Here is a 12,258-nt window from a genome sequence, read left to right on the forward strand (position 1 = left end):
GATCGGATCGGCCCCGCCTTCGTTTGCATTACTATCCTTGACACCCGTTTCTTTCGTTGTAGCACTGGTGGGGGCTGCGTGACGGCGAGACGACGACCATCCACAAACGGTGTCTGGTGGCAGGAAGGAGGGTCTCGGTTAGGCGTCCATTCGATCCACAAAGCCCTCTTGGTGCGCCCTCCGTTCCATGTCCCCCTCCCCCCACCCCAGCCGGGAAACGCTACTGACCCAGGTGGCTGGGGACGAGACTGTGCGCCGGCGAGGCAGGTGCTGCGTCCCGGCCGCTCTGCTGCGATCCGCCCGTAGTCGTCACACACGGACTCCCTCACTCCACCACCGTGGTGCCCGGACGCCCCCTGCCTGTTGGTCGCTTTTATACTACCCAAAGAGGTCGACGGGGTGGACGGTGGGGCTTGAGGAAGCTGTCTGGGAGTACATGGATGGAAATAGGAACAGTTGTAGTTAGAAGGAATGGGAAGGGGTGGGGTGTGTGCGCGGGGGCGGGGGGGGGGGGGGTGTGTGTGGGTGGGTGTCTTCACGCGCGCACGGGAGGGGCGGAGGGGCAGAGAATAGGATCTCAAGGTCATTTTGGAAATACCAACCTGTGTTATTCTCCAAGCACCTTCAACAGAAGTATTTGGTGTAAAAGACGACCACAGAGGGACAACTCAAAACACCACCCCTGCGGCTCAGGGGCCCCCAGACAGACAGGGAGGGTCAGGACCGGTAGGACAGCAGAAGTGCTCCCCCACCCCGACTTAGATTTGAGGCTCTGCCAGACTCAGGCGGTGCTAGTCGCCCACTCTCTTGCCGTCGAGAAGGAATTCCTGTTCTCCTGTGGGGTCATGTAGTTCGGGGAACTTCCCAAGCCGCTCAGCTCACAAGAACACCTACGCCCAGTGTCATGGACTCCCTCCCTCACACTCGCCATCCCCCTCTGAAGCCCAGAAGGGAAAGAAAAAGAAAACATCGACTGCCTGCCTGCCCGCCCGCCCGCATTTACTATTCTAGGTGTTTCCTCACCTATTAACACTGGAAACACAACTCGCATGCCAAAATTCCCATCCTTGTAAAAGCGAACAGTTCAGGGGCACCTGGGTGCCTCACTCGGTAAGGTGTCCCAGTCTCGCCTCAGGTCATGATCTCGGGGTTCTTGAATTTCAGCCCCCACATCTGGCTCTGTGCTGACACCTTGGAGCCTGCCTGGTGATCCATTCTCTCCCTCCCTACCCCCTCTCTCTCCCACTCACTCAACTGGAATGAATGCATACGTAATAAGTAAACAAATGTATAGGTGTGTGTACACTTCAGCGGGCTATCTTAGGCTACTACTCACAAAGCTATGGGACCATCACTGTTCATTCCAAACTATTTCCATCACCTCAAAGAGAAAGAAACCCCACGCCCCCCTCTTCCTCACCCCCCCCCCCCAAGTACCTTAGACACTGACTCTTGGTAGCCCTGCAATGTTTCCAAACATTGGTGCTCCCCAACCTCCCCCCCCCCCCCCCCCCCCGTCAAAGAACTCCCCTAATTCAGGCACTTCCGGGTTGTTCCAACACCTGGAACGGGGGGGGGGGGGGGGAGGAGGGGAGACTGGTGTGTTGGGACAGTGCGGGGGGGGGGGGGGGGCGGCACGGGACACAGAAGCACTCTGCCCCCCCCCCTTCCCTTTGCCTCTCTTCCATGTGGGGTTTCCTGAGGTGTATCCTTTGACGCCATCACTCATCTATGAGAAATGAGAAAAAGAGGACCGAACGTGGCTAGATCGTTTTCGATAGCCCGATACGCATACCCACACGCACGCCGAAAGAAATGAAAATTACAATCCGCTGGAAGGTCAAACAATGGCAGAGTGGTGCAATGAATGACGCTACACTCACACGATACAAGAGAATGCAGCTGTTACAGATTATGTTGGCAGAGAGGTTTTGGTAGCACGGGAATCCGCTTGTGGTGTTCCGATACTTCATGACAAGCGGTGGGAAACCTTCTACGTAGGGTGAGCTCTCTTGTATCCGAAGACACCAAATCATCATTTCAAAGGCTACGGGGGTGGTGAAATCGCTCTGGCTTGCAACTTCTTACCCCCTATGTTGTTCTCCATGATTGCATTTCAGCTTCCTCCCTTATCCGAGCCAACGACCCTGCCTGGTTTTTATGTATGTATTTCTGTTTTTAAAGAGATAAGTACGACATTGGATCCTAAACGGAGGCAGAGCTTTGGCTACTGGTCTCAGAAACGATGATTGTCTTTATTTGTATGGATCCGCCTAACTTTTGCCTCTCACGCCTTTCCTCTCGCTGCAGAACATCTTAAGATGAAGGGAGCCCGCTCAGGTGGGACCACCGCTTGTGGAAAAAGTCATCGGGGCAAAATAGTGAAAGCAGCGTCGATAAAGAATAGGTTACGGGTTAGACACATATTCCCGTTTGATCCCCACCCCCCATCGATCAATCACTTACTCCCCTTTGATACCATGTTTTGTTTATTCCTGTATTTGTGGATGGGTTTTCAAAGATTTTACTGTAAGCGCGCGCTACACCCAGCGTGGGACTCGAACTCGCAACCCACGAGATACAGTGGCACGATCCACCACCTGAGCCCACCAGGTACCCTGATGCCACGTTTTCTTTCTTTGCCTCCCTGCCGGCCTGCCTCTCTGCCTGCCTCCCGGCCGGCCTGCCTGCCTGCCTCCCTCCCTCCCTGCCGGCCTGCCGGCCGGCCTGCCTGCCTGCCTGCCTGCCTGCCTGCCTCCCTCCCTCCCTCCCTCCCTCCCTCCCTCCCTCCCTCCCTGCCGGCCTGCCTCCCTCCCGGCCGGCCTGCCTCCCTCCCGGCCTGCCTGCCTCCCTCCCGGCCGGCCGGCCTGCCTGCCTGCCTGCCTGCCTGCCTGCCTGCCTGCCTCCCTCCCTCCCTGCCGGCCTGCCTGCCTGCCTGCCTGCCTCCCTCCCTGCCTGCCTCCCTCCCTCCCTGCCTGCCTCCCTCCCTCCCTCCCTCCCTCCCTGCCTCCCGGCCTGCCTGCCTCCCTCCCCGCCGGGCCGGCCGGCCGGCCGGCCTGCCTCCCTGCCTGCCTGCCTGCCTGCCTCCCTCCCTCCCTGCCTCCGGCCTGCCTGCCTCCCTCCCGGCCGGCCGGTCTGCCTGCCTCCCGGCCTGCCTCCCTCCCGGCCTGCCTGCCTGCCTCTCTGCCTGCCGGCCGGCCTGCCTGCCTGCCTCCCGGCTTGCCTGCCTCCCTGCCGGCCGGCCTGCCTCCCTGCCGGCCGGCCTGCCTCCCTCCCGGCCGGCCTGCCTCCCTCCCTCTCTGCCGGCCTGCCTGCCTCCCTCCCTCCCTGCCGGCCTGCCTCCCTCCCTCCCTCCCTGCCGGCCTGCCTGCCTGCCTCCCTGCCGGCCACCCTGCCGGCCTGCCGGCCTGCCGGCCTGCCGGCCTGCCGGCCTGCCTGCCTGCCTGCCTGCCGGCCTGCCTGCCTGCCTGCCGGCCTGCCTGCCTGCCTGCCTCCCTCCCTCCCTCCCTCCCTCCCTGCCTGCCTGCCTGCCTGCCTGCCTGCCTGCCTGCCTGCCTGCCTGCCGGCCTGCCTGCCTGCCTGCCTGCCGGCCTGCCTGCCTCCCTCCCTCCCTCCCTCCCTGCCTGCCTTCCTGCCTGCCTGCCTGCCTGCCTGCCTGCCGGCCTCCCTCCCTGCTTGCCGGCCTGCCTGCCGGCCTGCCTGCCTGCCAGCCTGCCTCCCTCCCTGCTTGCCGGCCTGCCTGCCTGCCGGCCTGCCTGCCTGCCTGCCTGCCGGCCTGCCTCCCTCCCTCCCTCCCTCCCTCCCTCCCTCCCTCCCTCCCTGCCTGCCTGCCTGCCGGCCTCCCTCCCTGCTTGCCGGCCTCCCTGCCGGCCTGCCTGCCTGCCGGCCTGCCTCCCTCCCTGCTTGCCGGCCTGCCTGCCTGCCGGCCTGCCTGCCTGCCTGCCTGCCGGCCTGCCTCCCTCCCTCCCTCCCTCCCTCCCTCCCTGCCTGCCTGCCTGCCTGCCTGCCTGCCTGCCTGCCTGCCTGCCTGCCGGCCTCCCTCCCTGCCTGCCGGCCTGCCTCCCTCCCTGCTTGCCGGCCCGCCGGCCCGCCGGCCGGCCTGCCTGCCTGCCTGCCTGCCAGTCTGCTTGCCTCCCTGTCTCCCTGCCGTCCTGCCTCACCTCCCTCCCTGCCTCTACGTCCAACTGAAACATGAAGTCTGTGAGGTGGGAGCTGTAGCCATCCGGTTCTTCCTATATCCTGATCACAGACCATAGAACGATCTTTGCCATAGATTCGTGTTTTCAATAAATCATCTGTTCGATGGCTATCGATAAAGGAAATTGTCAACTTTTAACGGCTGTGGACCCTGCTCCTGGGCTCCCAGGGAAGCTAGGCTTTAACATTTACCAAGCTCCAAATGACCCTGCCAAACCCCAAAGCGTGTGCTCTGTTTCTGTCCTGAGCACACGTTGCATGTCCGCTTCATTTAAATAAACAACAACGACAAAAATGGATCAAAGGGGTCACTTGGCTGGCTGGCTCGCTCAGCTAGGTCAGGGGAGCGGGTGACTCTTCATTGCCAGGCTGTGAGTTTGGGCCTTATGTTGGGTGAGAAGAGGACATAAAAACAAAACCAATCCATCAGTCAGTCAGTCAGTCAGTTGAGAATTAAAAAGGAGCCTTCCAAACATACAGATGAGAAAATGGAAGAAAACCTCCCTGGATCCCCAAAGATTAAAGTCATACAGCTTTGCACATACTGAAAACAGAAAGTAAACCCTGTAAAAATTTTCTGCCGTGTCTTTCGTCATTATACCTCGTAACAACGACAACAACAACAACAACAACGACAACAACAACTCCTCCTCCTCCTCCTCCTCCTCCTCCTCCTCCTCCTCCTCCTCCTCTTCCTCCTTCATCCATTCTATTTAAGAATTCCCAACACTGACAACTCTTATAAAGACCATCCAAGCACGGGACACAGAACTGCATTAGACCACATTCTTATGGCTACCTGGCAGACATTAGAACTTCCGGCCTTCGTGGTGACACCCCGAGCTCACTGGTGAGCTCTGCTTCCGAGTATTCCCGTGAAGCACACCACAAGCTCAGTCCGTGTTCACGGGACCACACTTAACAGATCGGGAACAGAACAGAACACACACCATACGGTGTTCACAGCAGCTGACGGAAGGGCAGGGGAAATACAAGTACCTCACACATCCAACTAACGGGGTTCTCTGAGAACAAAACTCTCTTTACGTCTTCCAACGTCTTCCAACGGGTGTGGATGTCCTTTGGATGCAGAAAACATTCGCATGTCATTTGCTATCGTTGCTCTCGGCACGCTCTTGCACCGAGCTCAAGGGACTGAGAGATGCATCTCACCAGGTTAAAAAAATCTATCCATCGTGTGCCACCGCCACGGAGTCTCTGCACGCACTCTCTCCTTTTCTCACTCACACTAGCCTTTCGTACTTCGGCACCACTGTCGGTCGAACACGAGGATCAGAAAACACAAGGTTTCAGAACTTCTAACAGCCTTCTGGTTACATAGCACACCCTTGCATTCATAGCATTGATACGACTCCGCGAAATAAAGGGTAGCGGATACAAACGGGACACCCACCGTCAAAGTCACAGCCTGTATGGTGTGAAGACGAATTCAAGAGTGAGAAAGCACGTAGGCGGAAATATTCCTTCCTATGGCAGAATATTTACAGCACTGCTTTCAATGAAGTGCTTCTCCCGTAAACATTTGAAATGAGATGAACGGCACAGATTCAATGAAGGCTTCATACTGTACTTGTGCATAGGAAGGGAGACAAGTGTCACAAACTAAAAACGAAAGCAAAAAGACCAAACGCTGTGACACCATGATCTCCAAAAAGGAGGTTTTCCCGGGGGTGGGGAAATAATGTGGTGGGGTTCCAATTAAAACAAGGAAAAAAGAATGTACTTCTAATGAATGGTTTCCATAGTGAACACGCACAAAGAATTCACTTGACGAGTCCAGGGATACAATATTACAGGAGAAATCCTTTGATGTCCATTGTAGCCTGTGTGTGTGTGTGTGTGTGTGTGTGTGTGTGTGTGTGTGTGTGAGAGAGAGAGAGAGAGAGAGAGAGAGAGAGAGAGAGAACGAGAACCAATCAGGCAAACAGCAGTTCGCTTTCAAACACCTGATATTTCAACACTTCATGTAACAAAACTTCTAAAATTCATTTAGCTTTGCCTCTCTTTCTAAAGAAAAATGTCAAAAATAGTGGTGAATATACCCCACGCTGAACGTACTGATTCTGAAAACTCTCAGTATGGATGGGTTTTATAATACACTTAACCATGGGTGGGGTGCATGGGTGGCTTCGTCAGTTAAGTGTGTGACTGCGGCTCAGGTCATGATCTTACGGTTTGTGGGTTCGAGCCCTGCACCGGGCTCTGTGCGGACAGCCTGGAGCCTGCTTCGGATTCTGTCTCCCTCTCTCTCTGCTCCTTCCCCTTCCCGCTCTGTCTCTCTCGGTATCTCAAAAATAAATAAATGTTTAAAAAAAAAAAAAGAAAGAAAGAAAGAAAATGAAAGAGAGAGAGAGAGAGAAGAGAAGAAAAAAAGAAATACACTTACCATGTGTTTAGAAAAATTTGAATTCCTACCAGTCTATACCTACCCCGCTGTATAAATTCCCCAGCTGGAAGATTTAGAATCCGTGCTTGAGCCAAAGCCTGCAGGAAAACCGCTGCCTGACTCTGCATTTGATGGGGGTCCCCAACCGATGGCCGCACCTGATTTAGAACCACTATCGGAGTTCTTTCCAGAACCAGGGACCTGAGGAGGTTCCTCAACACATGACACATAGAAGTACCCTACGACCCAGCACTTTCACGACTAGGTACTTAGCCAAAGGATACAGGTCTGCTGTTTCCAAGGGGCACACGCACCCCAGTGTGCATAGCAGCACTATCGGCGGTAGGCAAAGTATGGAAAGGGGCCAAATGTCCATCGATGGATGAATGGATACAGAAGAGGTGGTATCCATCTACAACGGAGCAGTGCTCGGCCACCAGAGGGAATGAAGTCTTGCCATTTGCAAGTACCTGGATGGAACTGGAGGGTGTCATGCAAAGTGACATTCGTCCCTCAGAGAAACACATGTATCACAGGACCTCACCCGTGTGAGGACCTTCACTTCCCAAACAGAGGAACTCTGGGAAGGGAACCCGGGAAGGGAAGGGAAGAAGGGAAGAAGGGAAGGGAAGGAAAAATAACATACAAACAGGGAGGGGGACAAAAACGTAAGAGGCTCTTCCCTAAGGGGAACAAACAGAGGGCTCCTGGAGGGGGTTGTGCCAGGGCGGGGGCTGAAAGGGCGAGGGGTATGAAGGACTCTCCTCCTCAAACCACTGTTGCCCTATAGGCTAAGTACCTTGGGGGTACATTGAGAAAAATAAATTCAATAATAATATCAGAGAGGGCGAGGGTGAGGGCGAGGGCTACCTGATCATCTGCAAATGTAACAAAGGGAAAGTCCGGGAACCGTTTGGGAATGAAGCTGTCTACCGCTTCTCAGTCCTGGCAAAAGAACTGCTGCAGCTTATAGGCAGTCACGTCCCTCTGTAAGGCACCCGACAAACGCCTTCCTGCTTCTCAAAAGCTCATCTGGGCTTGGATGAGATTCAGGAAGTTTGCAGTCACACCATCGTTCCTTGATCGCATGACTTTCACCTGGGTTTCCTATTACGTAAAAGGAACACAGCCAAAACCCTTTGAAGGACTAGTGTGAATATCTTTCCTGTCCTGAACCAGAAGAACCTCTCCAAAGCTCCCAAAATACTCTTTCAGATCCTGTTCGGTTGTTTTCCACGGGAGACCCAACACTCTTAAATCTGACGTACCCTGGATGGCTCTCTTCACTTTCACTGCTGAAGAAGCAGGCACCTGTCTCGTCCCTTTTTCTGTGGCTATCTTTGGGATAAGTTGACGACTATCCGCTACCGGATTTCCCCAGCCAGCATCAGGGATGTGCAGAATGTCTTTGACCAGCCGGACACCTCTCATACGCTGAGACGCTGGATTCCGGTAGTGCAGTCCACGTGCTGCCGACAAACTGGGCTGTCACTGTGGACAGCAGCACTGTCCCGTCGTCTTCCGATGGCATTTCGATGGGCTCGTCATTCTCATCTTTGGTCACCCGAGTACATTCAGACACCTGCTCTTATTTCTCCGCTAGGCCGCTGCTAGGAAGCCTGACAGGGAACCCGAAGCGGCGAGGGATCCAGGAGCAGCCCAGCTACCGCTTCGCTCCCACGAAATGGCCGCCTTGTAACTCTTTACGGAAGAGGAAAAAACACCACCGTGACCGCCACCATTTAATAACCTTGCTCTAAGTGTGGAGAAAGCAACCACCCATCCCCAAAAGGAAACTTCGGCAGGCTACACGTATAGGACATATGGAGCCTATACTTGCAAGTGCTTACTTACATGGGAACATGGAAAGGTCACCTGAGTCCCTGATGGCCCAGATGGGGTTCTTTGGAGGTGTCTGAATGAGTTTTCTTGTGTGCTCCCTTAGAGAAAGCTGGCCGTGAGACGATGCAGCCAGAAACTAGGAAGCCCTTTGGTTCCATCAGCGAAGCCCCGGCTTTTGGGGAGGAAGGGACGCTCACGGAGATATCCCGGGCCACATTTGGTTTGTGGGTTGCCGCAGCTTTTGGCTTCTTTGCACCAAATTGGCTGTGTTCTCATTGGAAATGGAAAACACCTGCACGATGGGATCCATCCACGGTAATGCTCTCGTGCGATTGGATTTGTTTTTATAAAAGGGGGAGATTTGACCATTGGGTCTTTCGCGTCCTCTCCACAAATAGGAGTGAAACAGAGGCTGATGTTGGTTTGCATCTTGTTTGTGGATCTATGGCCACATAGATGTTATCCATGTGAGATGTTTTCTCTACCTCTGGATGCTATTGCTCACACCAATTTGTAACCGAGCTCCGTTACTGTGTTTCAAGGCAAGCTCTTGTGAACATTGGGCATTCTAACACTCAGGAGGATCAGAACAAACCCAAATGTGTTTCACATTCACGTGAACGGGGCATGGGTGTGGGGTGTGTGTGTGTGTGTGTGTGTGTGTGTGTGTGTGTGAAATTCTCTACATTCAGAGTTTTATGTTACTCCATAAGAAAGTTGCCTCACGGGAAGGGACACAATTGATGGCCCAGAGAGAGGAGAGAGAAAAATTGAACACACCTGCCCTCCCCGCTACACCCACACCCACACACCCTTTCCCAATAGTCAGAAGAATGAGGAAGAGGAGGAAGGCAGACAGATGCCAGTGATCCTAAACCCGCCCCTCCTCCTCCCCGAGCACAAGCGCCAAGATGGGTGCCCACCCCACGGCCTGCTCCTCCTTCACCTCTTCCACAGGGGGCTGAAAAGCAACCAGAGACAAAGCCACTTTTGCAGGAGGCAAAGACAGGAGACAGAGATGGAAGAAGAAGTAGGAGGTGGACGCGGACGCGGAGTTGGAGGCGCAAAAGAAAAAGATGAAAGAAACACAAAAAGGTGAGTCCAAAACTTTAAATCTGCCTGGGGCCTGGCCGGCGGCTCCCTGGCCGCCTCCCCCTCCCCCTGTTTCTGCATCAGTTGGTGTGGCTCCAGTGATCTCCTAGGCCATCCCCGGTGGTGGGGCCTCCCGTGTGAGCCTGATGGTGGGGAAACAGATCGTTTGACTTTTTAGTGGACACGGGTGTGACGTCTTGGGTACTAAGGGCCATGGAAGGGTGATTGCTTACTTAAAATGGACATATTTTCGGAGCCGTCGATATCAAATACAATGCAGATAGTTAGGTTTTATTCTTTGTGGTGGTGGTTGTAAAATGGCTTGAATTTGGTGCTCTCTGCATGACAAGCCTTTGGGGTGGGCAGCTCCGGTCATGGCCTTGCTTCCGTCCCAATACTGACCCTGTAATTGTGGTCCTCAAAATATACATCTCTGTGACCTTTACAAACAACATAACACGTTTTCTCCCTCGTTTTACAACAGGTATCAAAAACAAAATCAAAAAAACTTTACAAACACTTACGCCCTTCCTTGTTCCACTCAGACACGCACTCTAGGGTTCAGGCCCGAGGCAGGGGCCTAATCAGCTTTCATGTGACTTCAGTTTATGACTTCACTGGTACCCGTTGCAGTTTGTCAGCAAAAAGTACTTCAAACGATGGTCGATTTTGTCTCTCGCATACAGTGTTCGTGGGTGAATGTTGACAGGAGATAGGTTAAATACACAAAAATGTTTACTCGTAAACCTTTAAATTTTTTCCTTATACCATTTATTTTTGAGAGAGAGAGAGAGAGAGAATGAGAGAATGAGAATGAATGTCAGCGAGGGAGGGGCAGAGACAGAGGGAGACACAGAATCCGAAGCAGGCTCCAGGCTCTGAGAGGTCAGCACAGAGCCCCACGCGGAGCTCGAACTCACGGAGCTGTGAGATTGTGACCTGAGCCGAAGTCGGACGCTTAACCGACTGAGCCGCCCAGGAGTCCCTATTTGTAAACTTTTAAAATGGCTTCCCAAATCTTTCATGACCTGTAACTTCAAAGCTTTGCTAAGTGGTAAATTAGGTTCAGTTCTTCAGACATCTGAGTCTTTTCCACAGAAGATAAAATACTAAATTGTGAATTACTAAACCTACGGCGTTTTCTTTTCTTTGTTTGTTTTTTTGTTTTTTGTTTTGCTGTGTGTGTGTGTGTGTGTGTGTGTGTGTGTGTGTGTGTGTGTGTGTTGGTCTTTGGCTTTATTCAGAAAAACAGTAAAGATACTTGGGTCTGTTAGTAAACATGTTTCATCGTTTGTTGTTTTTTTTTTTCCTTGAAGATTTGTTTTCCAGCCTATTTCTTTATTTTTAGGAGAGAGAGAGAGAGAGAGAGAGAGAGAGACAGACACACACACACACACACACACACACACACACACACACACAGAAGGAGTCGGTGGGAGGGGCAGAGGATCCGAAGCGGGCTCTGTGCTGACAGCACAGACAGCCCAATGCATGGCTCAAACTCACGAACCGAACCGTGGGATCATGACCTGAGCCGAAGTTGGATGCTTAACTGACAAAGCCACCCAGGCGCCCGTTTCATGACTTGCTAAAAATTGTACAGTAAAAGAAAAAAGAAACAAAACCAAACACCACAACGTGTTTCTGAAAATGATGAGATACATTCGTACATTTGACAGTGTAAAGAATTCTGGTGTGTGGGGGGCCTGGGTGGCTCAGTCGGTTAAGCGTCTGATTTCACCTACGGTCATGGTTCATGGATTTGAGCCCTGAGCTGGGTTCTGCACTGACAGTGCAGAGCTCCCCCTCTCCCCCTCTCCCCCTCTCCCCCTCTCCCCCTCTCCCCCTCTCCCCCTCTCCCCCTCTCCCCCTCTCCCCCTCTCCCCCTCTCCCCCTCTCCCCCTCTCCCCCTCTCCCTTTCCTCCCAGCTCTCAAAATAAAGGAATTAACTTAAGAGGAAAAAAAGAACTCCATAAAAAAAAAATAAATAAAAAGAAGGCAGGCAGGCGGAAAAGAAGAGAGAAAATACACAAAATACTATATGGTCAATCGCTATTCTTGCTGTGCTTATGTCAATACTGAAGCCATGTCTGTTAACACTGGACTTATTTTACAAACAAATTAGTTTTCATTGGGCTATCTTTGACAGGAATGGAGGGGTCTCGATAGAAAAAGATTGTATTTCAATAGCTCTTTTGTGGATGTTAACTTCTAGTTCTGGTTAATTAATTTTCTTTGACTGTTTGTTGTTTGCCTTTAAAACTGGGCTGGATCCTGAATCCTGGTTTCCTCGAATATCTGACTATGACTCTTCAAACTCAGGCTTCCAATCCTCTCCCATCCTCTTATCTTACCATCCTGAAGAACTCAAATGGCCCTTTTCCCTGAAGCCCTGCAAAGGAAAGCTGGACAACTGGAGATAAACTTCAGAGAAATTGCCACAGTTGTAGACAATCTGTGTGCCTGTTGCTCTATGGGCCATTCAGAACGAGACATTTGCTGCTGTTGTGTTTTTGTTGTTTTTAAAGTAGGCTTCACCACGCCCAGTGTGGAGCCCAACTGGGGCCTTGAGCTCACGACCCTGGGATTGAGACCTGAGTGGAGATCCAGACTTGAATACTGAACCTGAACCCACTGAGCCACTCAGAATCCCCCAAAATGAGACATTTGAACTACATGCCAGAAAAATCGGTCAGATTGCCCCCTGCCTGCTCCCACTC

At 53.0% G+C, this 12,258-nt stretch overlaps 1 pseudogene; it reads right to left on the reverse strand.

Moving 5' to 3' along the window:
• Positions 1 to 228: 228 nt before the first annotated feature.
• Positions 229 to 8,756, reverse strand: LOC144614205 (TAR DNA-binding protein 43 pseudogene; annotated as a pseudogene).
• Positions 8,757 to 12,258: the final 3,502 nt, after the last annotated feature.

The sequence above is a fragment of the Panthera onca genome, chromosome F1, assembly GCF_046562875.1.
Source record: "Panthera onca isolate mPanOnc1 chromosome F1, mPanOnc1 haplotype 2, whole genome shotgun sequence".
NCBI lineage: Eukaryota > Metazoa > Chordata > Mammalia > Carnivora > Felidae > Panthera > Panthera onca.